This window comes from Triturus cristatus, chromosome 12 (assembly GCF_964204655.1).
Source record: "Triturus cristatus chromosome 12, aTriCri1.1, whole genome shotgun sequence".
Classification (NCBI taxonomy): Eukaryota; Metazoa; Chordata; class Amphibia; order Caudata; family Salamandridae; genus Triturus; species Triturus cristatus.
The window spans coordinates 265,127,276-265,154,018 of record NC_140595.1 but is presented as its reverse complement, the minus strand read 5'-3'; positions in this window follow the sequence as shown (position 1 = coordinate 265,154,018).

Here is a 26,743-nt window from a genome sequence, read left to right as displayed (position 1 = left end):
AAAGCAGTTTTGCGCTGAAAAGAAAATCAGAAAAAATAAAATTTGCGCTAGATTGTGTCACTATTGTGGAGCTAAAGCAGCGCGAAACATATGGAAACCTCCCCCTTGGTGTGCTCTTATATTCATACTGCTGCCCTCTAGTAACGCTACACAGTAACTGCAGCATAATAGTGGGAATGGGAAGAAGGCTGTCCAATGCAAATATTGTTCTCCCAAGCTACCTTTCTTCTGAGATGGTCGGCGTCTTGTGCCTTGATGCCACCTCACGCATATGGTCTTCAGTCAAATTCAAAAGCAGCCTACCTACCTTAGGCTAAGGAGTTTTCCACTCGAAGGCCGCACATGGGGACGTCACCCTCATTTAGCAGGGTCCCAAATTGCCTGCAGTCATCCTCTTTACAGAAGCTGGGCGTTCGTGGGCGTTTGTGGGCGTCCTTCAAAGGAAGGAAGGGGGTTTTTAAAGGCCCAGCCCAGCCCAGCCCAGCCCAGCCCAGCCCAGCCCAGCCCAGCCCAGCCCAGCCCAGCGCTGTGCTTTGCTGTGTCCTGATGCAGCAGGCATGATGCAGACCTGCTGAAGCAAAGGCCTGACTCTAACATTTTCTGTCTCATGAAGAAAACAACCTTTCTACCTTCTTATTGCAACTAATAAAGGGAGTTTCACTTGCATCAAACTAAACCCATCATTTCATTAGCCACAGCTCATTCCTGACCTTTATTCCTAGCCAACCTCATAGGCACCAAACCTCTGATTTGAGAGATTGGCTCACACCAAAATGAAAAATAACCCCCATCCAACCTATTTTCCTATCCGTGTAGCACCTTCCTCGCATTCTTCTAATCAGTTAAAGCCCCAGAGGCCACATTTGCGCTCCACATTATACCAAATTTAAAGGACAAATAATGAATGCATTGATAAAGGATGATAAGGTATTGCCCCTATTGCTCCTGCTTGAGATAAAGGGGGATTGGTGGAAAGTCATGAGGGAAAAGATTTGTAATTTTGAGGCGCACGTGCCAAAAAGAGTGGCCACTTTTCTCCTCTGTTTTTACAAGTGAAATTCAAATTAGGAAATGAAAATAAAAGAAGAATTTGAAATTTTGCCAACTTATGACACTTTGACAGCGTTTGCGGGACTCGAACCCTTGTCCTGTGAGATCCTTTATAACCACAGGCACAAGACTTACCATTGAGCTATAGCTCCTGGTGGTCTGAAGTGTTGCAGTAGTAACTATAAACAACATATAGGCCCTGGTGTCATTGCCTGTGGCTTGTATTGCACATCAAAAGGATGACCATGCTATAGGGACGATTTGATACGCTTCTGACATGGAAACCGGTGTGGTCCAGTGGGTAAGTTCCTGACTTCCAGCCAGAGAATCAGGGTTCAAATCCCGGGTTCGGCACCAGATGACTGATGGTGGTCCAGCACAGGTAAATTGGAGGTGGGCCAAACAGGCCAATTGGTAAGTAAAATGTGTGTGTCTGTGTGTCCTGTAAGAGTGGAGTCATGCCTGGCAAAGTGGGTGGATGGAGGATAGAGTGAATAGGAGGAGTCTAGGCAGAGTGGGTGGAGCCAGAGAAGTCCAGCAGAGGTAAGTTGGAGGTGGGCCTAACAGGCGAATTGGTAAGCAAAACGTGTGGGGTTGTGTGTGTGGGGTGTGTGTGTGTGGGGGTGTGCCTGTGTGGGTTGTGTGTGTGGGGGTGTGTGTGTGTGGGGGTGTGTCTGTGTGTGGGGGTGTGTCTGTGGGGGGGGTGTGCCTGTGTGTGTGGGGTGTGCCTGTGTGTGTAGGGGGGGGTGTGTGTGGTCTGTGTGTGTGGGGTGTGTGGGTGTGTGTTGGTGTGTGTCTGTGTGGGTGTGTGGGTTGTGTGTGTAGGGGGTGTGTCTGTGTGGGTGTGTGTCTGTGTTGGTTGTGTGTGTAGGGGGTGTGTGGGGGTGTGTCTGTGTGTGGGGGGGGTGTGTGGGGTGTGCCGGTGTGTGTAGGGGTGTGTCTGTGTGTCCTGTAAGAGTGGAGTCATGCCTGGCAAAGTGGGAGGATAGAGTGAATATGAGGAGTCTAGGCAGAGTGGGTGGAGCCTGAGAGTCTGGAAAAGATGGATGTGGTCCCAGCGAGGAGGAAGGGGTCAAAGATGGAGGGGGGGCCTGAACAGATTGGGGCCAAATGTGGGCACTCCTGTAGTGTTTCTCTAGCTGACAGATCAGGTGATTACATCCGATGGGACTTATGGTGAGGAAAACCAGCGTTTGATTTTTAATGCACCCTCTGTAACTTTTCCCTAGTATCTTTCTTTCCTTCCGGCAGATACCTGGAACAAGCGTCCCAAAGTTTTTCTTGGCTGCATACCCCCAGAGGTGTGCCTGACATTTATGGCCTAAGCACCCTCACAAAGAGTGCGCTACTGACATTCTGGGAAAACCTCACTAAAATGACATATTTATGCACCAAACGTGGTAATTCCTTATACCTGCAAAGCATCATATTGCACTTTTCAGCTTTGAGGAGGTGTGAGTGTTTTCATTTGCGGGAAATATTCATCTGTGCTTCCTCTCCCATCCGAGGACTATGGAGCTGCTGTTCCTCTCTCACATGTCCCTTCATAGAGACAGGTGTCACACACTCAACCACTCAGTAAACATGTATGCTTCGATACATTCACCTTGCTGTTCACCTTCCAAACATTCCCTCTTCACCACAAATACAGGGCAGCCATACCTCATTGCTCATTCACTCAGTCATCACAGTCCTACACTCTGTAGGTCCTGCAAGACCAACATGAACAAGAGGTATGTCAGCAAGCGGAAAAAAAGCCTTGGGGGAAGATTTTTTTAAATGTTACACAATGTAGCGCAGCACTCTGCGTGGCTGCGCTGCGTTACGTGACCGGGAATGAGCAGGAGAGCGCCATATTTTTAAAGATTTGGCTCTCTCTCCTTGTCTTTCCCTTGCGCCGGCGCTGATTTCAGCTGCCGTGCGCCATGCACATAGCTTAGCGCCGCAGCGCTAGGGTGTGTGCATGAGTGTAGCGTAGGTTTTGTACAGGAAGGGTACCTTTCCTGTACAAAATACTATGCTAGGCACGATGCAAAGCTTTTCCCACCTTGCATACATGCTGCACAGTGAAGCACGCATGGAAAGTGAGAAAAGCACATAGAAATGAATGCATTTCTCCTGTTTGCACCTCCTTTGAAGGGGCGTTAACTTTTGGCGCAAAACCATGTTTTCAAATCTTTGTGAATATGGTTTTGCATCAAAAAGCACGGGTTGCTGCATGGAAACACCCATGTACCACCCACGTAATGCCCCCTTGGTGCAAAGTTACCCAAAGCAGTGCTTTGCGCTCCTTACAGGGCACTTTCCGGCGCAAAAGCAGTTTTGCGCTGAAAAGAAAATCAGAAAAAATAAAATTTGCGCTAGATTGTGTCACTATTGTGGAGCTAAAGCAGCGCGAAACATATGGAAACCTCCCCCTTGGTGTGCTCTTATATTCATACTGCTGCCCTCTAGTAACGCTACACAGTAACTGCAGCATAATAGTGGGAATGGGAAGAAGGCTGTCCAATGCAAATATTGTTCTCCCAAGCTACCTTTCTTCTGAGATGGTCGGCGTCTTGTGCCTTGATGCCACCTCACGCATATGGTCTTCAGTCAAATTCAAAAGCAGCCTACCTACCTTAGGCTAAGGAGTTTTCCACTCGAAGGCCGCACATGGGGACGTCACCCTCATTTAGCAGGGTCCCAAATTGCCTGCAGTCATCCTCTTTACAGAAGCTGGGCGTTCGTGGGCGTTTGTGGGCGTCCTTCAAAGGAAGGAAGGGGGTTTTTAAAGGCCCAGCCCAGCCCAGCCCAGCCCAGCCCAGCCCAGCCCAGCCCAGCGCTGTGCTTTGCTGTGTCCTGATGCAGCAGGCATGATGCAGACCTGCTGAAGCAAAGGCCTGACTCTAACATTTTCTGTCTCATGAAGAAAACAACCTTTCTACCTTCTTATTGCAACTAATAAAGGGAGTTTCACTTGCATCAAACTAAACCCATCATTTCATTAGCCACAGCTCATTCCTGACCTTTATTCCTAGCCAACCTCATAGGCACCAAACCTCTGATTTGAGAGATTGGCTCACACCAAAATGAAAAATAACCCCCATCCAACCTATTTTCCTATCCGTGTAGCACCTTCCTCGCATTCTTCTAATCAGTTAAAGCCCCAGAGGCCACATTTGCGCTCCACATTATACCAAATTTAAAGGACAAATAATGAATGCATTGATAAAGGATGATAAGGTATTGCCCCTATTGCTCCTGCTTGAGATAAAGGGGGATTGGTGGAAAGTCATGAGGGAAAAGATTTGTAATTTTGAGGCGCACGTGCCAAAAAGAGTGGCCACTTTTCTCCTCTGTTTTTACAAGTGAAATTCAAATTAGGAAATGAAAATAAAAGAAGAATTTGAAATTTTGCCAACTTATGACACTTTGACAGCGTTTGCGGGACTCGAACCCTTGTCCTGTGAGATCCTTTATAACCACAGGCACAAGACTTACCATTGAGCTATAGCTCCTGGTGGTCTGAAGTGTTGCAGTAGTAACTATAAACAACATATAGGCCCTGGTGTCATTGCCTGTGGCTTGTATTGCACATAAAAAGGATGACCATGCTATAGGGACGATTTGATACGCTTCTGACATGGAAACCGGTGTGGTCCAGTGGGTAAGTTCCTGACTTCCAGCCAGAGAATCAGGGTTCAAATCCCGGGTTCGGCACCAGATGACTGATGGTGGTCCAGCACAGGTAAATTGGAGGTGGGCCAAACAGGCCAATTGGTAAGTAAAATGTGTGTGTCTGTGTGTCCTGTAAGAGTGGAGTCATGCCTGGCAAAGTGGGTGGATGGAGGATAGAGTGAATAGGAGGAGTCTAGGCAGAGTGGGTGGAGCCAGAGAAGTCCAGCAGAGGTAAGTTGGAGGTGGGCCTAACAGGCGAATTGGTAAGCAAAACGTGTGGGGTTGTGTGTGTGTGGGGTGTGTCTGTGTGGGGTGTGTCTGTGGGGGGTGTGTGTGTGTGGGGGTGTGCCTGTGTGGGTTGTGTGTGTGGGGGTGTGTCTGTGGGGGGTGTCTGAGTGTGGGGGTGTGTCTGTGTGTGGGGGTGTGTCTGTGGGGGGGGTGTGCCTGTGTGTGTGGGGTGTGCCTGTGTGTGTAGGGGGGGGTGTGTGTGGTCTGTGTGTGTGGGGTGTGTGGGTGTGTGTTGGTGTGTGGGTGCGTGGGTTGTGTGTGTAGGGGGTGTGTCTGTGTGGGTGTGTGTCTGTGTTGGTTGTGTGTGTAGGGGGTGTGTCGGTGTGTGGGGGGTGTGTGGGGGGTGTGTGTGGGGTGTGCCAGGGTGTGTGGGGTGTGCCGGTGTGTGTAGGGGGTGTGTCTGTGTGTCCTGTAAGAGTGGAGTCATGCCTGGCAAAGTGGGAGGATAGAGTGAATATGAGGAGTCTAGGCAGAGTGGGTGGAGCCTGAGAGTCTGGAAAAGATGGATGTGGTCCCAGCGAGGAGGAAGGGGTCAAAGATGGAGGGGGGGCCTGAACAGATTGGGGCCAAATGTGGGCACTCCTGTAGTGTTTCTCTAGCTGACAGATCAGGTGATTACATCCGATGGGACTTATGGTGAGGAAAACCAGCGTTTGATTTTTAATGCACCCTCTGTAACTTTTCCCTAGTATCTTTCTTTCCTTCCGGCAGATACCTGGAACAAGCGTCCCAAAGTTTTTCTTGGCTGCATACCCCCAGAGGTGTGCCTGACATTTATGGCCTAAGCACCCTCACAAAGAGTGCGCTACTGACATTCTGGGAAAACCTCACTAAAATGACATATTTATGCACCAAACGTGGTAATTCCTTATACCTGCAAAGCATCATATTGCACTTTTCAGCTTTGAGGAGGTGTGAGTGTTTTCATTTGCGGGAAATATTCATCTGTGCTTCCTCTCCCATCCGAGGACTATGGAGCTGCTGTTCCTCTCTCACATGTCCCTTCATAGAGACAGGTGTCACACACTCAACCACTCAGTAAACATGTATGCTTCGATACATTCACCTTGCTGTTTACCTTCCAAACATTCCCTCTTCACCACAAATACAGGGCAGCCATACCTCATTGCTCATTCACTCAGTCATCACAGTCCTACACTCTGTAGGTCCTGCAAGACCAACATGAACAAGAGGTATGTCAGCAAGCGGAAAAAAAGCCTTGGGGGAAGATTTTTTTAAATGTTACACAATGTAGCGCAGCACTCTGCGTGGCTGCGCTGCGTTACGTGACCGGGAATGAGCAGGAGAGCGCCATATTTTTAAAGATTTGGCTCTCTCTCCTTGTCTTTCCCTTGCGCCGGCGCTGATTTCAGCTGCCGTGCGCCATGCACATAGCTTAGCGCCGCAGCGCTAGGGTGTGTGCATGAGTGTAGCGTAGGTTTTGTACAGGAAGGGTACCTTTCCTGTACAAAATACTATGCTAGGCACGATGCAAAGCTTTTCCCACCTTGCATACATGCTGCACAGTGAAGCACGCATGGAAAGTGAGAAAAGCACATAGAAATGAATGCATTTCTCCTGTTTGCACCTCCTTTGAAGGGGCGTTAACTTTTGGCGCAAAACCATGTTTTCAAATCTTTGTGAATATGGTTTTGCATCAAAAAGCACGGGTTGCTGCATGGAAACACCCATGTACCACCCACGTAATGCCCCCTTGGTGCAAAGTTACCCAAAGCAGTGCTTTGCGCTCCTTACAGGGCACTTTCCGGCGCAAAAGCAGTTTTGCGCTGAAAAGAAAATCAGAAAAAATAAAATTTGCGCTAGATTGTGTCACTATTGTGGAGCTAAAGCAGCGCGAAACATATGGAAACCTCCCCCTTGGTGTGCTCTTATATTCATACTGCTGCCCTCTAGTAACGCTACACAGTAACTGCAGCATAATAGTGGGAATGGGAAGAAGGCTGTCCAATGCAAATATTGTTCTCCCAAGCTACCTTTCTTCTGAGATGGTCGGCGTCTTGTGCCTTGATGCCACCTCACGCATATGGTCTTCAGTCAAATTCAAAAGCAGCCTACCTACCTTAGGCTAAGGAGTTTTCCACTCGAAGGCCGCACATGGGGACGTCACCCTCATTTAGCAGGGTCCCAAATTGCCTGCAGTCATCCTCTTTACAGAAGCTGGGCGTTCGTGGGCGTTTGTGGGCGTCCTTCAAAGGAAGGAAGGGGGTTTTTAAAGGCCCAGCCCAGCCCAGCCCAGCCCAGCCCAGCCCAGCCCAGCCCAGCCCAGCCCAGCCCAGCCCAGCGCTGTGCTTTGCTGTGTCCTGATGCAGCAGGCATGATGCAGACCTGCTGAAGCAAAGGCCTGACTCTAACATTTTCTGTCTCATGAAGAAAACAACCTTTCTACCTTCTTATTGCAACTAATAAAGGGAGTTTCACTTGCATCAAACTAAACCCATCATTTCATTAGCCACAGCTCATTCCTGACCTTTATTCCTAGCCAACCTCATAGGCACCAAACCTCTGATTTGAGAGATTGGCTCACACCAAAATGAAAAATAACCCCCATCCAACCTATTTTCCTATCCGTGTAGCACCTTCCTCGCATTCTTCTAATCAGTTAAAGCCCCAGAGGCCACATTTGCGCTCCACATTATACCAAATTTAAAGGACAAATAATGAATGCATTGATAAAGGATGATAAGGTATTGCCCCTATTGCTCCTGCTTGAGATAAAGGGGGATTGGTGGAAAGTCATGAGGGAAAAGATTTGTAATTTTGAGGCGCACGTGCCAAAAAGAGTGGCCACTTTTCTCCTCTGTTTTTACAAGTGAAATTCAAATTAGGAAATGAAAATAAAAGAAGAATTTGAAATTTTGCCAACTTATGACACTTTGACAGCGTTTGCGGGACTCGAACCCTTGTCCTGTGAGATCCTTTATAACCACAGGCACAAGACTTACCATTGAGCTATAGCTCCTGGTGGTCTGAAGTGTTGCAGTAGTAACTATAAACAACATATAGGCCCTGGTGTCATTGCCTGTGGCTTGTATTGCACATCAAAAGGATGACCATGCTATAGGGACGATTTGATACGCTTCTGACATGGAAACCGGTGTGGTCCAGTGGGTAAGTTCCTGACTTCCAGCCAGAGAATCAGGGTTCAAATCCCGGGTTCGGCACCAGATGACTGATGGTGGTCCAGCACAGGTAAATTGGAGGTGGGCCAAACAGGCCAATTGGTAAGTAAAATGTGTGTGTCTGTGTGTCCTGTAAGAGTGGAGTCATGCCTGGCAAAGTGGGTGGATGGAGGATAGAGTGAATAGGAGGAGTCTAGGCAGAGTGGGTGGAGCCAGAGAAGTCCAGCAGAGGTAAGTTGGAGGTGGGCCTAACAGGCGAATTGGTAAGCAAAACGTGTGGGGTTGTGTGTGTGGGGTGTGTGTGTGTGGGGGTGTGCCTGTGTGGGTTGTGTGTGTGGGGGTGTGTGTGTGTGGGGGTGTGTCTGTGTGTGGGGGTGTGTCTGTGGGGGGGGTGTGCCTGTGTGTGTGGGGTGTGCCTGTGTGTGTAGGGGGGGGTGTGTGTGGTCTGTGTGTGTGGGGTGTGTGGGTGTGTGTTGGTGTGTGTCTGTGTTGGTGTGTGTCTGTGTGGGTGTGTGGGTTGTGTGTGTAGGGGGTGTGTCTGTGTGGGTGTGTGTCTGTGTTGGTTGTGTGTGTAGGGGGTGTGTGGGGGTGTGTCTGTGTGTGGGGGGGGTGTGTGGGGTGTGCCGGTGTGTGTAGGGGTGTGTCTGTGTGTCCTGTAAGAGTGGAGTCATGCCTGGCAAAGTGGGAGGATAGAGTGAATATGAGGAGTCTAGGCAGAGTGGGTGGAGCCTGAGAGTCTGGAAAAGATGGATGTGGTCCCAGCGAGGAGGAAGGGGTCAAAGATGGAGGGGGGGCCTGAACAGATTGGGGCCAAATGTGGGCACTCCTGTAGTGTTTCTCTAGCTGACAGATCAGGTGATTACATCCGATGGGACTTATGGTGAGGAAAACCAGCGTTTGATTTTTAATGCACCCTCTGTAACTTTTCCCTAGTATCTTTCTTTCCTTCCGGCAGATACCTGGAACAAGCGTCCCAAAGTTTTTCTTGGCTGCATACCCCCAGAGGTGTGCCTGACATTTATGGCCTAAGCACCCTCACAAAGAGTGCGCTACTGACATTCTGGGAAAACCTCACTAAAATGACATATTTATGCACCAAACGTGGTAATTCCTTATACCTGCAAAGCATCATATTGCACTTTTCAGCTTTGAGGAGGTGTGAGTGTTTTCATTTGCGGGAAATATTCATCTGTGCTTCCTCTCCCATCCGAGGACTATGGAGCTGCTGTTCCTCTCTCACATGTCCCTTCATAGAGACAGGTGTCACACACTCAACCACTCAGTAAACATGTATGCTTCGATACATTCACCTTGCTGTTCACCTTCCAAACATTCCCTCTTCACCACAAATACAGGGCAGCCATACCTCATTGCTCATTCACTCAGTCATCACAGTCCTACACTCTGTAGGTCCTGCAAGACCAACATGAACAAGAGGTATGTCAGCAAGCGGAAAAAAAGCCTTGGGGGAAGATTTTTTTAAATGTTACACAATGTAGCGCAGCACTCTGCGTGGCTGCGCTGCGTTACGTGACCGGGAATGAGCAGGAGAGCGCCATATTTTTAAAGATTTGGCTCTCTCTCCTTGTCTTTCCCTTGCGCCGGCGCTGATTTCAGCTGCCGTGCGCCATGCACATAGCTTAGCGCCGCAGCGCTAGGGTGTGTGCATGAGTGTAGCGTAGGTTTTGTACAGGAAGGGTACCTTTCCTGTACAAAATACTATGCTAGGCACGATGCAAAGCTTTTCCCACCTTGCATACATGCTGCACAGTGAAGCACGCATGGAAAGTGAGAAAAGCACATAGAAATGAATGCATTTCTCCTGTTTGCACCTCCTTTGAAGGGGCGTTAACTTTTGGCGCAAAACCATGTTTTCAAATCTTTGTGAATATGGTTTTGCATCAAAAAGCACGGGTTGCTGCATGGAAACACCCATGTACCACCCACGTAATGCCCCCTTGGTGCAAAGTTACCCAAAGCAGTGCTTTGCGCTCCTTACAGGGCACTTTCCGGCGCAAAAGCAGTTTTGCGCTGAAAAGAAAATCAGAAAAAATAAAATTTGCGCTAGATTGTGTCACTATTGTGGAGCTAAAGCAGCGCGAAACATATGGAAACCTCCCCCTTGGTGTGCTCTTATATTCATACTGCTGCCCTCTAGTAACGCTACACAGTAACTGCAGCATAATAGTGGGAATGGGAAGAAGGCTGTCCAATGCAAATATTGTTCTCCCAAGCTACCTTTCTTCTGAGATGGTCGGCGTCTTGTGCCTTGATGCCACCTCACGCATATGGTCTTCAGTCAAATTCAAAAGCAGCCTACCTACCTTAGGCTAAGGAGTTTTCCACTCGAAGGCCGCACATGGGGACGTCACCCTCATTTAGCAGGGTCCCAAATTGCCTGCAGTCATCCTCTTTACAGAAGCTGGGCGTTCGTGGGCGTTTGTGGGCGTCCTTCAAAGGAAGGAAGGGGGTTTTTAAAGGCCCAGCCCAGCCCAGCCCAGCCCAGCCCAGCCCAGCCCAGCCCAGCGCTGTGCTTTGCTGTGTCCTGATGCAGCAGGCATGATGCAGACCTGCTGAAGCAAAGGCCTGACTCTAACATTTTCTGTCTCATGAAGAAAACAACCTTTCTACCTTCTTATTGCAACTAATAAAGGGAGTTTCACTTGCATCAAACTAAACCCATCATTTCATTAGCCACAGCTCATTCCTGACCTTTATTCCTAGCCAACCTCATAGGCACCAAACCTCTGATTTGAGAGATTGGCTCACACCAAAATGAAAAATAACCCCCATCCAACCTATTTTCCTATCCGTGTAGCACCTTCCTCGCATTCTTCTAATCAGTTAAAGCCCCAGAGGCCACATTTGCGCTCCACATTATACCAAATTTAAAGGACAAATAATGAATGCATTGATAAAGGATGATAAGGTATTGCCCCTATTGCTCCTGCTTGAGATAAAGGGGGATTGGTGGAAAGTCATGAGGGAAAAGATTTGTAATTTTGAGGCGCACGTGCCAAAAAGAGTGGCCACTTTTCTCCTCTGTTTTTACAAGTGAAATTCAAATTAGGAAATGAAAATAAAAGAAGAATTTGAAATTTTGCCAACTTATGACACTTTGACAGCGTTTGCGGGACTCGAACCCTTGTCCTGTGAGATCCTTTATAACCACAGGCACAAGACTTACCATTGAGCTATAGCTCCTGGTGGTCTGAAGTGTTGCAGTAGTAACTATAAACAACATATAGGCCCTGGTGTCATTGCCTGTGGCTTGTATTGCACATAAAAAGGATGACCATGCTATAGGGACGATTTGATACGCTTCTGACATGGAAACCGGTGTGGTCCAGTGGGTAAGTTCCTGACTTCCAGCCAGAGAATCAGGGTTCAAATCCCGGGTTCGGCACCAGATGACTGATGGTGGTCCAGCACAGGTAAATTGGAGGTGGGCCAAACAGGCCAATTGGTAAGTAAAATGTGTGTGTCTGTGTGTCCTGTAAGAGTGGAGTCATGCCTGGCAAAGTGGGTGGATGGAGGATAGAGTGAATAGGAGGAGTCTAGGCAGAGTGGGTGGAGCCAGAGAAGTCCAGCAGAGGTAAGTTGGAGGTGGGCCTAACAGGCGAATTGGTAAGCAAAACGTGTGGGGTTGTGTGTGTGTGGGGTGTGTCTGTGTGGGGTGTGTCTGTGGGGGGTGTGTGTGTGTGGGGGTGTGCCTGTGTGGGTTGTGTGTGTGGGGGTGTGTCTGTGGGGGGTGTCTGAGTGTGGGGGTGTGTCTGTGTGTGGGGGTGTGTCTGTGGGGGGGGTGTGCCTGTGTGTGTGGGGTGTGCCTGTGTGTGTAGGGGGGGGTGTGTGTGGTCTGTGTGTGTGGGGTGTGTGGGTGTGTGTTGGTGTGTGGGTGCGTGGGTTGTGTGTGTAGGGGGTGTGTCTGTGTGGGTGTGTGTCTGTGTTGGTTGTGTGTGTAGGGGGTGTGTCGGTGTGTGGGGGGTGTGTGGGGGGTGTGTGTGGGGTGTGCCAGGGTGTGTGGGGTGTGCCGGTGTGTGTAGGGGGTGTGTCTGTGTGTCCTGTAAGAGTGGAGTCATGCCTGGCAAAGTGGGAGGATAGAGTGAATATGAGGAGTCTAGGCAGAGTGGGTGGAGCCTGAGAGTCTGGAAAAGATGGATGTGGTCCCAGCGAGGAGGAAGGGGTCAAAGATGGAGGGGGGGCCTGAACAGATTGGGGCCAAATGTGGGCACTCCTGTAGTGTTTCTCTAGCTGACAGATCAGGTGATTACATCCGATGGGACTTATGGTGAGGAAAACCAGCGTTTGATTTTTAATGCACCCTCTGTAACTTTTCCCTAGTATCTTTCTTTCCTTCCGGCAGATACCTGGAACAAGCGTCCCAAAGTTTTTCTTGGCTGCATACCCCCAGAGGTGTGCCTGACATTTATGGCCTAAGCACCCTCACAAAGAGTGCGCTACTGACATTCTGGGAAAACCTCACTAAAATGACATATTTATGCACCAAACGTGGTAATTCCTTATACCTGCAAAGCATCATATTGCACTTTTCAGCTTTGAGGAGGTGTGAGTGTTTTCATTTGCGGGAAATATTCATCTGTGCTTCCTCTCCCATCCGAGGACTATGGAGCTGCTGTTCCTCTCTCACATGTCCCTTCATAGAGACAGGTGTCACACACTCAACCACTCAGTAAACATGTATGCTTCGATACATTCACCTTGCTGTTTACCTTCCAAACATTCCCTCTTCACCACAAATACAGGGCAGCCATACCTCATTGCTCATTCACTCAGTCATCACAGTCCTACACTCTGTAGGTCCTGCAAGACCAACATGAACAAGAGGTATGTCAGCAAGCGGAAAAAAAGCCTTGGGGGAAGATTTTTTTAAATGTTACACAATGTAGCGCAGCACTCTGCGTGGCTGCGCTGCGTTACGTGACCGGGAATGAGCAGGAGAGCGCCATATTTTTAAAGATTTGGCTCTCTCTCCTTGTCTTTCCCTTGCGCCGGCGCTGATTTCAGCTGCCGTGCGCCATGCACATAGCTTAGCGCCGCAGCGCTAGGGTGTGTGCATGAGTGTAGCGTAGGTTTTGTACAGGAAGGGTACCTTTCCTGTACAAAATACTATGCTAGGCACGATGCAAAGCTTTTCCCACCTTGCATACATGCTGCACAGTGAAGCACGCATGGAAAGTGAGAAAAGCACATAGAAATGAATGCATTTCTCCTGTTTGCACCTCCTTTGAAGGGGCGTTAACTTTTGGCGCAAAACCATGTTTTCAAATCTTTGTGAATATGGTTTTGCATCAAAAAGCACGGGTTGCTGCATGGAAACACCCATGTACCACCCACGTAATGCCCCCTTGGTGCAAAGTTACCCAAAGCAGTGCTTTGCGCTCCTTACAGGGCACTTTCCGGCGCAAAAGCAGTTTTGCGCTGAAAAGAAAATCAGAAAAAATAAAATTTGCGCTAGATTGTGTCACTATTGTGGAGCTAAAGCAGCGCGAAACATATGGAAACCTCCCCCTTGGTGTGCTCTTATATTCATACTGCTGCCCTCTAGTAACGCTACACAGTAACTGCAGCATAATAGTGGGAATGGGAAGAAGGCTGTCCAATGCAAATATTGTTCTCCCAAGCTACCTTTCTTCTGAGATGGTCGGCGTCTTGTGCCTTGATGCCACCTCACGCATATGGTCTTCAGTCAAATTCAAAAGCAGCCTACCTACCTTAGGCTAAGGAGTTTTCCACTCGAAGGCCGCACATGGGGACGTCACCCTCATTTAGCAGGGTCCCAAATTGCCTGCAGTCATCCTCTTTACAGAAGCTGGGCGTTCGTGGGCGTTTGTGGGCGTCCTTCAAAGGAAGGAAGGGGGTTTTTAAAGGCCCAGCCCAGCCCAGCCCAGCCCAGCCCAGCCCAGCCCAGCCCAGCCCAGCCCAGCCCAGCCCAGCGCTGTGCTTTGCTGTGTCCTGATGCAGCAGGCATGATGCAGACCTGCTGAAGCAAAGGCCTGACTCTAACATTTTCTGTCTCATGAAGAAAACAACCTTTCTACCTTCTTATTGCAACTAATAAAGGGAGTTTCACTTGCATCAAACTAAACCCATCATTTCATTAGCCACAGCTCATTCCTGACCTTTATTCCTAGCCAACCTCATAGGCACCAAACCTCTGATTTGAGAGATTGGCTCACACCAAAATGAAAAATAACCCCCATCCAACCTATTTTCCTATCCGTGTAGCACCTTCCTCGCATTCTTCTAATCAGTTAAAGCCCCAGAGGCCACATTTGCGCTCCACATTATACCAAATTTAAAGGACAAATAATGAATGCATTGATAAAGGATGATAAGGTATTGCCCCTATTGCTCCTGCTTGAGATAAAGGGGGATTGGTGGAAAGTCATGAGGGAAAAGATTTGTAATTTTGAGGCGCACGTGCCAAAAAGAGTGGCCACTTTTCTCCTCTGTTTTTACAAGTGAAATTCAAATTAGGAAATGAAAATAAAAGAAGAATTTGAAATTTTGCCAACTTATGACACTTTGACAGCGTTTGCGGGACTCGAACCCTTGTCCTGTGAGATCCTTTATAACCACAGGCACAAGACTTACCATTGAGCTATAGCTCCTGGTGGTCTGAAGTGTTGCAGTAGTAACTATAAACAACATATAGGCCCTGGTGTCATTGCCTGTGGCTTGTATTGCACATCAAAAGGATGACCATGCTATAGGGACGATTTGATACGCTTCTGACATGGAAACCGGTGTGGTCCAGTGGGTAAGTTCCTGACTTCCAGCCAGAGAATCAGGGTTCAAATCCCGGGTTCGGCACCAGATGACTGATGGTGGTCCAGCACAGGTAAATTGGAGGTGGGCCAAACAGGCCAATTGGTAAGTAAAATGTGTGTGTCTGTGTGTCCTGTAAGAGTGGAGTCATGCCTGGCAAAGTGGGTGGATGGAGGATAGAGTGAATAGGAGGAGTCTAGGCAGAGTGGGTGGAGCCAGAGAAGTCCAGCAGAGGTAAGTTGGAGGTGGGCCTAACAGGCGAATTGGTAAGCAAAACGTGTGGGGTTGTGTGTGTGTGGGGTGTGTCTGTGGGGGGTGTGTGTGTGTGGGAGTGTGCCTGTGTGGGTTGTGTGTGTGGGGGTGTGTCTGTGGGGGGTGTCTGAGTGTGGGGGTGTGTCTGTGTGTGGGGGGGTGTCTGTGGGGGGGGTGTGCCTGTGTGTGTGGGGTGTGCCTGTGTGTGTAGGGGGGGGTGTGTGTGGTCTGTGTGTGTGGGGTGTGTGTGTTGGTGTGTTGGTGTGTGGGTGCGTGGGTTGTGTGTGTAGGGGGTGTGTCTGTGTGGGTGTGTGTCTGTGTTGGTTGTGTGTGTAGGGGGTGTGTCGGTGTGTGGGGGTGTGTCTGTGTGTGGGGGGTGTGTGTGGGGTGTGCCAGGGTGTGTGGGGTGTGCCGGTGTGTGTAGGGGGTGTGTCTGTGTGTCCTGTAAGAGTGGAGTCATGCCTGGCAAAGTGGGAGGATAGAGTGAATATGAGGAGTCTAGGCAGAGTGGGTGGAGCCTGAGAGTCTGGAAAAGATGGATGTGGTCCCAGCGAGGAGGAAGGGGTCAAAGATGGAGGGGGGGCCTGAACAGATTGGGGCCAAATGTGGGCACTCCTGTAGTGTTTCTCTAGCTGACAGATCAGGTGATTACATCCGATGGGACTTATGGTGAGGAAAACCAGCGTTTGATTTTTAATGCACCCTCTGTAACTTTTCCCTAGTATCTTTCTTTCCTTCCGGCAGATACCTGGAACAAGCGTCCCAAAGTTTTTCTTGGCTGCATACCCCCAGAGGTGTGCCTGACATTTATGGCCTAAGCACCCTCACAAAGAGTGCGCTACTGACATTCTGGGAAAACCTCACTAAAATGACATATTTATGCACCAAACGTGGTAATTCCTTATACCTGCAAAGCATCATATTGCACTTTTCAGCTTTGAGGAGGTGTGAGTGTTTTCATTTGCGGGAAATATTCATCTGTGCTTCCTCTCCCATCCGAGGACTATGGAGCTGCTGTTCCTCTCTCACATGTCCCTTCATAGAGACAGGTGTCACACACTCAACCACTCAGTAAACATGTATGCTTCGATACATTCACCTTGCTGTTTACCTTCCAAACATTCCCTCTTCACCACAAATACAGGGCAGCCATACCTCATTGCTCATTCACTCAGTCATCACAGTCCTACACTCTGTAGGTCCTGCAAGACCAACATGAACAAGAGGTATGTCAGCAAGCGGAAAAAAAGCCTTGGGGGAAGATTTTTTTAAATGTTACACAATGTAGCGCAGCACTCTGCGTGGCTGCGCTGCGTTACGTGACCGGGAATGAGCAGGAGAGCGCCATATTTTTAAAGATTTGGCTCTCTCTCCTTGTCTTTCCCTTGCGCCGGCGCTGATTTCAGCTGCCGTGCGCCATGCACATAGCTTAGCGCCGCAGCGCTAGGGTGTGTGCATGAGTGTAGCGTAGGTTTTGTACAGGAAGGGTACCTTTCCTGTACAAAATACTATGCTAGGCACGATGCAAAGCTTTTCCCACCTTGCATACATGCTGCACAGTGAAGCACGCATGGAAAGTGAGAAAAGCACATAGAAATGAATGCATTTCTCCTGTTTGCACCTCCTTTGAAGGGGCGTTAACTTTTGGCGCAAAACCATGTTTTCAAATCTTTGTGAATATGGTTTTGCATCAAAAAGCACGGGTTGCTGCATGGAAACACCCATGTACCACCCACGTAATGCCCCCTTGGTGCAAAGTTACCCAAAGCAGTGCTTTGCGCTCCTTACAGGGCACTTTCCGGCGCAAAAGCAGTTTTGCGCTGAAAAGAAAATCAGAAAAAATAAAATTTGCGCTAGATTGTGTCACTATTGTGGAGCTAAAGCAGCGCGAAACATATGGAAACCTCCCCCTTGGTGTGCTCTTATATTCATACTGCTGCCCTCTAGTAACGCTACACAGTAACTGCAGCATAATAGTGGGAATGGGAAGAAGGCTGTCCAATGCAAATATTGTTCTCCCAAGCTACCTTTCTTCTGAGATGGTCGGCGTCTTGTGCCTTGATGCCACCTCACGCATATGGTCTTCAGTCAAATTCAAAAGCAGCCTACCTACCTTAGGCTAAGGAGTTTTCCACTCGAAGGCCGCACATGGGGACGTCACCCTCATTTAGCAGGGTCCCAAATTGCCTGCAGTCATCCTCTTTACAGAAGCTGGGCGTTCGTGGGCGTTTGTGGGCGTCCTTCAAAGGAAGGAAGGGGGTTTTTAAAGGCCCAGCCCAGCCCAGCCCAGCCCAGCCCAGCCCAGCCCAGCCCAGCCCAGCGCTGTGCTTTGCTGTGTCCTGATGCAGCAGGCATGATGCAGACCTGCTGAAGCAAAGGCCTGACTCTAACATTTTCTGTCTCATGAAGAAAACAACCTTTCTACCTTCTTATTGCAACTAATAAAGGGAGTTTCACTTGCATCAAACTAAACCCATCATTTCATTAGCCACAGCTCATTCCTGACCTTTATTCCTAGCCAACCTCATAGGCACCAAACCTCTGATTTGAGAGATTGGCTCACACCAAAATGAAAAATAACCCCCATCCAACCTATTTTCCTATCCGTGTAGCACCTTCCTCGCATTCTTCTAATCAGTTAAAGCCCCAGAGGCCACATTTGCGCTCCACATTATACCAAATTTAAAGGACAAATAATGAATGCATTGATAAAGGATGATAAGGTATTGCCCCTATTGCTCCTGCTTGAGATAAAGGGGGATTGGTGGAAAGTCATGAGGGAAAAGATTTGTAATTTTGAGGCGCACGTGCCAAAAAGAGTGGCCACTTTTCTCCTCTGTTTTTACAAGTGAAATTCAAATTAGGAAATGAAAATAAAAGAAGAATTTGAAATTTTGCCAACTTATGACACTTTGACAGCGTTTGCGGGACTCGAACCCTTGTCCTGTGAGATCCTTTATAACCACAGGCACAAGACTTACCATTGAGCTATAGCTCCTGGTGGTCTGAAGTGTTGCAGTAGTAACTATAAACAACATATAGGCCCTGGTGTCATTGCCTGTGGCTTGTATTGCACATCAAAAGGATGACCATGCTATAGGGACGATTTGATACGCTTCTGACATGGAAACCGGTGTGGTCCAGTGGGTAAGTTCCTGACTTCCAGCCAGAGAATCAGGGTTCAAATCCCGGGTTCGGCACCAGATGACTGATGGTGGTCCAGCACAGGTAAATTGGAGGTGGGCCAAACAGGCCAATTGGTAAGTAAAATGTGTGTGTCTGTGTGTCCTGTAAGAGTGGAGTCATGCCTGGCAAAGTGGGTGGATGGAGGATAGAGTGAATAGGAGGAGTCTAGGCAGAGTGGGTGGAGCCAGAGAAGTCCAGCAGAGGTAAGTTGGAGGTGGGCCTAACAGGCGAATTGGTAAGCAAAACGTGTGGGGTTGTGTGTGTGTGGGGTGTGTCTGTGGGGGGTGTGTGTGTGTGGGAGTGTGCCTGTGTGGGTTGTGTGTGTGGGGGTGTGTCTGTGGGGGGTGTCTGAGTGTGGGGGTGTGTCTGTGTGTGGGGGGGTGTCTGTGGGGGGGGTGTGCCTGTGTGTGTGGGGTGTGCCTGTGTGTGTAGGGGGGGGTGTGTGTGGTCTGTGTGTGTGGGGTGTGTGTGTTGGTGTGTTGGTGTGTGGGTGCGTGGGTTGTGTGTGTAGGGGGTGTGTCTGTGTGGGTGTGTGTCTGTGTTGGTTGTGTGTGTAGGGGGTGTGTCGGTGTGTGGGGGTGTGTCTGTGTGTGGGGGGTGTGTGTGGGGTGTGCCAGGGTGTGTGGGGTGTGCCGGTGTGTGTAGGGGGTGTGTCTGTGTGTCCTGTAAGAGTGGAGTCATGCCTGGCAAAGTGGGAGGATAGAGTGAATATGAGGAGTCTAGGCAGAGTGGGTGGAGCCTGAGAGTCTGGAAAAGATGGATGTGGTCCCAGCGAGGAGGAAGGGGTCAAAGATGGAGGGGGGGCCTGAACAGATTGGGGCCAAATGTGGGCACTCCTGTAGTGTTTCTCTAGCTGACAGATCAGGTGATTACATCCGATGGGACTTATGGTGAGGAAAACCAGCGTTTGATTTTTAATGCACCCTCTGTAACTTTTCCCTAGTATCTTTCTTTCCTTCCGGCAGATACCTGGAACAAGCGTCCCAAAGTTTTTCTTGGCTGCATACCCCCAGAGGTGTGCCTGACATTTATGGCCTAAGCACCCTCACAAAGAGTGCGCTACTGACATTCTGGGAAAACCTCACTAAAATGACATATTTATGCACCAAACGTGGTAATTCCTTATACCTGCAAAGCATCATATTGCACTTTTCAGCTTTGAGGAGGTGTGAGTGTTTTCATTTGCGGGAAATATTCATCTGTGCTTCCTCTCCCATCCGAGGACTATGGAGCTGCTGTTCCTCTCTCACATGTCCCTTCATAGAGACAGGTGTCACACACTCAACCACTCAGTAAACATGTATGCTTCGATACATTCACCTTGCTGTTTACCTTCCAAACATTCCCTCTTCACCACAAATACAGGGCAGCCATACCTCATTGCTCATTCACTCAGTCATCACAGTCCTACACTCTGTAGGTCCTGCAAGACCAACATGAACAAGAGGTATGTCAGCAAGCGGAAAAAAAGCCTTGGGGGAAGATTTTTTTAAATGTTACACAATGTAGCGCAGCACTCTGCGTGGCTGCGCTGCGTTACGTGACCGGGAATGAGCAGGAGAGCGCCATATTTTTAAAGATTTGGCTCTCTCTCCTTGTCTTTCCCTTGCGCCGGCGCTGATTTCAGCTGCCGTGCGCCATGCACATAGCTTAGCGCCGCAGCGCTAGGGTGTGTGCATGAGTGTAGCGTAGGTTTTGTACAGGAAGGGTACCTTTCCTGTACAAAATACTATGCTAGGCACGATGCAAAGCTTTTCCCACCTTGCATACATGCTGCACAGTGAAGCACGCATGGAAAGTGAGAAAAGCACATAGAAATGAATGCATTTCTCCTGTTTGCACCTCCTTTGAAGGGGCGTTAACTTTTGGCGCAAAACCATGTTTTCAAATCTTTGTGAATATGGTTTTGCATCAAAAAGCACGGGTTGCTGCATGGAAACACCCATGTACCACCCACGTAATGCCCCCTTGGTGCAAAGTTACCCAAAGCAGTGCTTTGCGCTCCTTACAGGGCACTTTCCGGCGCAAAAGCAGTTTTGCGCTGAAAAGAAAATCAGAAAAAATAAAATTTGCGCTAGATTGTGTCACTATTGTGGAGCTAAAGCAGCGCGAAACATATGGAAACCTCCCCCTTGGTGTGCTCTTATATTCATACTGCTGCCCTCTAGTAACGCTACACAGTAACTGCAGCATAATAGTGGGAATGGGAAGAAGGCTGTCCAATGCAAATATTGTTCTCCCAAGCTACCTTTCTTCTGAGATGGTCGGCGTCTTGTGCCTTGATGCCACCTCACGCATATGGTCTTCAGTCAAATTCAAAAGCAGCCTACCTACCTTAGGCTAAGGAGTTTTCCACTCGAAGGCCGCACATGGGGACGTCACCCTCATTTAGCAGGGTCCCAAATTGCCTGCAGTCATCCTCTTTACAGAAGCTGGGCGTTCGTGGGCGTTTGTGGGCGTCCTTCAAAGGAAGGAAGGGGGTTTTTAAAGGCCCAGCCCAGCCCAGCCCAGCCCAGCCCAGCCCAGCCCAGCCCAGCGCTGTGCTTTGCTGTGTCCTGATGCAGCAGGCATGATGCAGACCTGCTGAAGCAAAGGCCTGACTCTAACATTTTCTGTCTCATGAAGAAAACAACCTTTCTACCTTCTTATTGCAACTAATAAAGGGAGTTTCACTTGCATCAAACTAAACCCATCATTTCATTAGCCACAGCTCATTCCTGACCTTTATTCCTAGCCAACCTCATAGGCACCAAACCTCTGATTTGAGAGATTGGCTCACACCAAAATGAAAAATAACCCCCATCCAACCTATTTTCCTATCCGTGTAGCACCTTCCTCGCATTCTTCTAATCAGTTAAAGCCCCAGAGGCCACATTTGCGCTCCACATTATACCAAATTTAAAGGACAAATAATGAATGCATTGATAAAGGATGATAAGGTATTGCCCCTATTGCTCCTGCTTGAGATAAAGGGGGATTGGTGGAAAGTCATGAGGGAAAAGATTTGTAATTTTGAGGCGCACGTGCCAAAAAGAGTGGCCACTTTTCTCCTCTGTTTTTACAAGTGAAATTCAAATTAGGAAATGAAAATAAAAGAAGAATTTGAAATTTTGCCAACTTATGACACTTTGACAGCGTTTGCGGGACTCGAACCCTTGTCCTGTGAGATCCTTTATAACCACAGGCACAAGACTTACCATTGAGCTATAGCTCCTGGTGGTCTGAAGTGTTGCAGTAGTAACTATAAACAACATATAGGCCCTGGTGTCATTGCCTGTGGCTTGTATTGCACATCAAAAGGATGACCATGCTATAGGGACGATTTGATACGCTTCTGACATGGAAACCGGTGTGGTCCAGTGGGTAAGTTCCTGACTTCCAGCCAGAGAATCAGGGTTCAAATCCCGGGTTCGGCACCAGATGACTGATGGTGGTCCAGCACAGGTAAATTGGAGGTGGGCCAAACAGGCCAATTGGTAAGTAAAATGTGTGTGTCTGTGTGTCCTGTAAGAGTGGAGTCATGCCTGGCAAAGTGGGTGGATGGAGGATAGAGTGAATAGGAGGAGTCTAGGCAGAGTGGGTGGAGCCAGAGAAGTCCAGCAGAGGTAAGTTGGAGGTGGGCCTAACAGGCGAATTGGTAAGCAAAACGTGTGGGGTTGTGTGTGTGTGGGGTGTGTCTGTGGGGGGTGTGTGTGTGTGGGAGTGTGCCTGTGTGGGTTGTGTGTGTGGGGGTGTGTCTGTGGGGGGTGTCTGAGTGTGGGGGTGTGTCTGTGTGTGGGGGGGTGTCTGTGGGGGGGGTGTGCCTGTGTGTGTGGGGTGTGCCTGTGTGTGTAGGGGGGGTGTGTGTGGTCTGTGTGTGTGGGGTGTGTGTGTTGGTGTGTTGGTGTGTGGGTGCGTGGGTTGTGTGTGTAGGGGGTGTGTCTGTGTGGGTGTGTGTCTGTGTTGGTTGTGTGTGTAGGGGGTGTGTCGGTGTGTGGGGGTGTGTCTGTGTGTGGGGGGTGTGTGTGGGGTGTGCCAGGGTGTGTGGGGTGTGCCGGTGTGTGTAGGGGGTGTGTCTGTGTGTCCTGTAAGAGTGGAGTCATGCCTGGCAAAGTGGGAGGATAGAGTGAATATGAGGAGTCTAGGCAGAGTGGGTGGAGCCTGAGAGTCTGGAAAAGATGGATGTGGTCCCAGCGAGGAGGAAGGGGTCAAAGATGGAGGGGGGGCCTGAACAGATTGGGGCCAAATGTGGGCACTCCTGTAGTGTTTCTCTAGCTGACAGATCAGGTGATTACATCCGATGGGACTTATGGTGAGGAAAACCAGCGTTTGATTTTTAATGCACCCTCTGTAACTTTTCCCTAGTATCTTTCTTTCCTTCCGGCAGATACCTGGAACAAGCGTCCCAAAGTTTTTCTTGGCTGCATACCCCCAGAGGTGTGCCTGACATTTATGGCCTAAGCACCCTCACAAAGAGTGCGCTACTGACATTCTGGGAAAACCTCACTAAAATGACATATTTATGCACCAAACGTGGTAATTCCTTATACCTGCAAAGCATCATATTGCACTTTTCAGCTTTGAGGAGGTGTGAGTGTTTTCATTTGCGGGAAATATTCATCTGTGCTTCCTCTCCCATCCGAGGACTATGGAGCTGCTGTTCCTCTCTCACATGTCCCTTCATAGAGACAGGTGTCACACACTCAACCACTCAGTAAACATGTATGCTTCGATACATTCACCTTGCTGTTTACCTTCCAAACATTCCCTCTTCACCACAAATACAGGGCAGCCATACCTCATTGCTCATTCACTCAGTCATCACAGTCCTACACTCTGTAGGTCCTGCAAGACCAACATGAACAAGAGGTATGTCAGCAAGCGGAAAAAAAGCCTTGGGGGAAGATTTTTTTAAATGTTACACAATGTAGCGCAGCACTCTGCGTGGCTGCGCTGCGTTACGTGACCGGGAATGAGCAGGAGAGCGCCATATTTTTAAAGATTTGGCTCTCTCTCCTTGTCTTTCCCTTGCGCCGGCGCTGATTTCAGCTGCCGTGCGCCATGCACATAGCTTAGCGCCGCAGCGCTAGGGTGTGTGCATGAGTGTAGCGTAGGTTTTGTACAGGAAGGGTACCTTTCCTGTACAAAATACTATGCTAGGCACGATGCAAAGCTTTTCCCACCTTGCATACATGCTGCACAGTGAAGCACGCATGGAAAGTGAGAAAAGCACATAGAAATGAATGCATTTCTCCTGTTTGCACCTCCTTTGAAGGGGCGTTAACTTTTGGCGCAAAACCATGTTTTCAAATCTTTGTGAATATGGTTTTGCATCAAAAAGCACGGGTTGCTGCATGGAAACACCCATGTACCACCCACGTAATGCCCCCTTGGTGCAAAGTTACCCAAAGCAGTGCTTTGCGCTCCTTACAGGGCACTTTCCGGCGCAAAAGCAGTTTTGCGCTGAAAAGAAAATCAGAAAAAATAAAATTTGCGCTAGATTGTGTCACTATTGTGGAGCTAAAGCAGCGCGAAACATATGGAAACCTCCCCCTTGGTGTGCTCTTATATTCATACTGCTGCCCTCTAGTAACGCTACACAGTAACTGCAGCATAATAGTGGGAATGGGAAGAAGGCTGTCCAATGCAAATATTGTTCTCCCAAGCTACCTTTCTTCTGAGATGGTCGGCGTCTTGTGCCTTGATGCCACCTCACGCATATGGTCTTCAGTCAAATTCAAAAGCAGCCTACCTACCTTAGGCTAAGGAGTTTTCCACTCGAAGGCCGCACATGGGGACGTCACCCTCATTTAGCAGGGTCCCAAATTGCCTGCAGTCATCCTCTTTACAGAAGCTGGGCGTTCGTGGGCGTTTGTGGGCGTCCTTCAAAGGAAGGAAGGGGGTTTTTAAAGGCCCAGCCCAGCCCAGCCCAGCCCAGCCCAGCCCAGCCCAGCCCAGCCCAGCCCAGCCCAGCCCAGCGCTGTGCTTTGCTGTGTCCTGATGCAGCAGGCATGATGCAGACCTGCTGAAGCAAAGGCCTGACTCTAACATTTTCTGTCTCATGAAGAAAACAACCTTTCTACCTTCTTATTGCAACTAATAAAGGGAGTTTCACTTGCATCAAACTAAACCCATCATTTCATTAGCCACAGCTCATTCCTGACCTTTATTCCTAGCCAACCTCATAGGCACCAAACCTCTGATTTGAGAGATTGGCTCACACCAAAATGAAAAATAACCCCCATCCAACCTATTTTCCTATCCGTGTAGCACCTTCCTCGCATTCTTCTAATCAGTTAAAGCCCCAGAGGCCACATTTGCGCTCCACATTATACCAAATTTAAAGGACAAATAATGAATGCATTGATAAAGGATGATAAGGTATTGCCCCTATTGCTCCTGCTTGAGATAAAGGGGGATTGGTGGAAAGTCATGAGGGAAAAGATTTGTAATTTTGAGGCGCACGTGCCAAAAAGAGTGGCCACTTTTCTCCTCTGTTTTTACAAGTGAAATTCAAATTAGGAAATGAAAATAAAAGAAGAATTTGAAATTTTGCCAACTTATGACACTTTGACAGCGTTTGCGGGACTCGAACCCTTGTCCTGTGAGATCCTTTATAACCACAGGCACAAGACTTACCATTGAGCTATAGCTCCTGGTGGTCTGAAGTGTTGCAGTAGTAACTATAAACAACATATAGGCCCTGGTGTCATTGCCTGTGGCTTGTATTGCACATAAAAAGGATGACCATGCTATAGGGACGATTTGATACGCTTCTGACATGGAAACCGGTGTGGTCCAGTGGGTAAGTTCCTGACTTCCAGCCAGAGAATCAGGGTTCAAATCCCGGGTTCGGCACCAGATGACTGATGGTGGTCCAGCACAGGTAAATTGGAGGTGGGCCAAACAGGCCAATTGGTAAGTAAAATGTGTGTGTCTGTGTGTCCTGTAAGAGTGGAGTCATGCCTGGCAAAGTGGGTGGATGGAGGATAGAGTGAATAGGAGGAGTCTAGGCAGAGTGGGTGGAGCCAGAGAAGTCCAGCAGAGGTAAGTTGGAGGTGGGCCTAACAGGCGAATTGGTAAGCAAAACGTGTGGGGTTGTGTGTGTGTGGGGTGTGTCTGTGGGGGGTGTGTGTGTGTGGGGGTGTGCCTGTGTGGGTTGTGTGTGTGGGGGTGTGTCTGTGGGGGGTGTCTGAGTGTGGGGGTGTGTCTGTGTGTGGGGGGGTGTCTGTGGGGGGGGTGTGCCTGTGTGTGTGGGGTGTGCCTGTGTGTGTAGGGGGGGGTGTGTGTGGTCTGTGTGTGTGGGGTGTGTGTGTTGGTGTGTGGGTGCGTGGGTTGTGTGTGTAGGGGGTGTGTCTGTGTGGGTGTGTGTCTGTGTTGGTTGTGTGTGTAGGGGGTGTGTCGGTGTGTGGGGGTGTGTCTGTGTGTGTGGGGTGTGCCAGGGTGTGTGGGGTGTGCGGGGGTGTGTCTGTGTGTCCTGTAAGAGTGGAGTCATGCCTGGCAAAGTGGGAGGATAGAGTGAATATGAGGAGTCTAGGCAGAGTGGGTGGAGCCTGAGAGTCTGGAAAAGATGGATGTGGTCCCAGCGAGGAGGAAGGGGTCAAAGATGGAGGGGGGGCCTGAACAGATTGGGGCCAAATGTGGGCACTCCTGTAGTGTTTCTCTAGCTGACAGATCAGGTGATTACATCCGATGGGACTTATGGTGAGGAAAACCAGCGTTTGATTTTTAATGCACCCTCTGTAACTTTTCCCTAGTATCTTTCTTTCCTTCCGGCAGATACCTGGAACAAGCGTCCCAAAGTTTTTCTTGGCTGCATACCCCCAGAGGTGTGCCTGACATTTATGGCCTAAGCACCCTCACAAAGAGTGCGCTACTGACATTCTGGGAAAACCTCACTAAAATGACATATTTATGCACCAAACGTGGTAATTCCTTATACCTGCAAAGCATCATATTGCACTTTTCAGCTTTGAGGAGGTGTGAGTGTTTTCATTTGCGGGAAATATTCATCTGTGCTTCCTCTCCCATCCGAGGACTATGGAGCTGCTGTTCCTCTCTCACATGTCCCTTCATAGAGACAGGTGTCACACACTCAACCACTCAGTAAACATGTATGCTTCGATACATTCACCTTGCTGTTTACCTTCCAAACATTCCCTCTTCACCACAAATACAGGGCAGCCATACCTCATTGCTCATTCACTCAGTCATCACAGTCCTACACTCTGTAGGTCCTGCAAGACCAACATGAACAAGAGGTATGTCAGCAAGCGGAAAAAAAGCCTTGGGGGAAGATTTTTTTAAATGTTACACAATGTAGCGCAGCACTCTGCGTGGCTGCGCTGCGTTACGTGACCGGGAATGAGCAGGAGAGCGCCATATTTTTAAAGATTTGG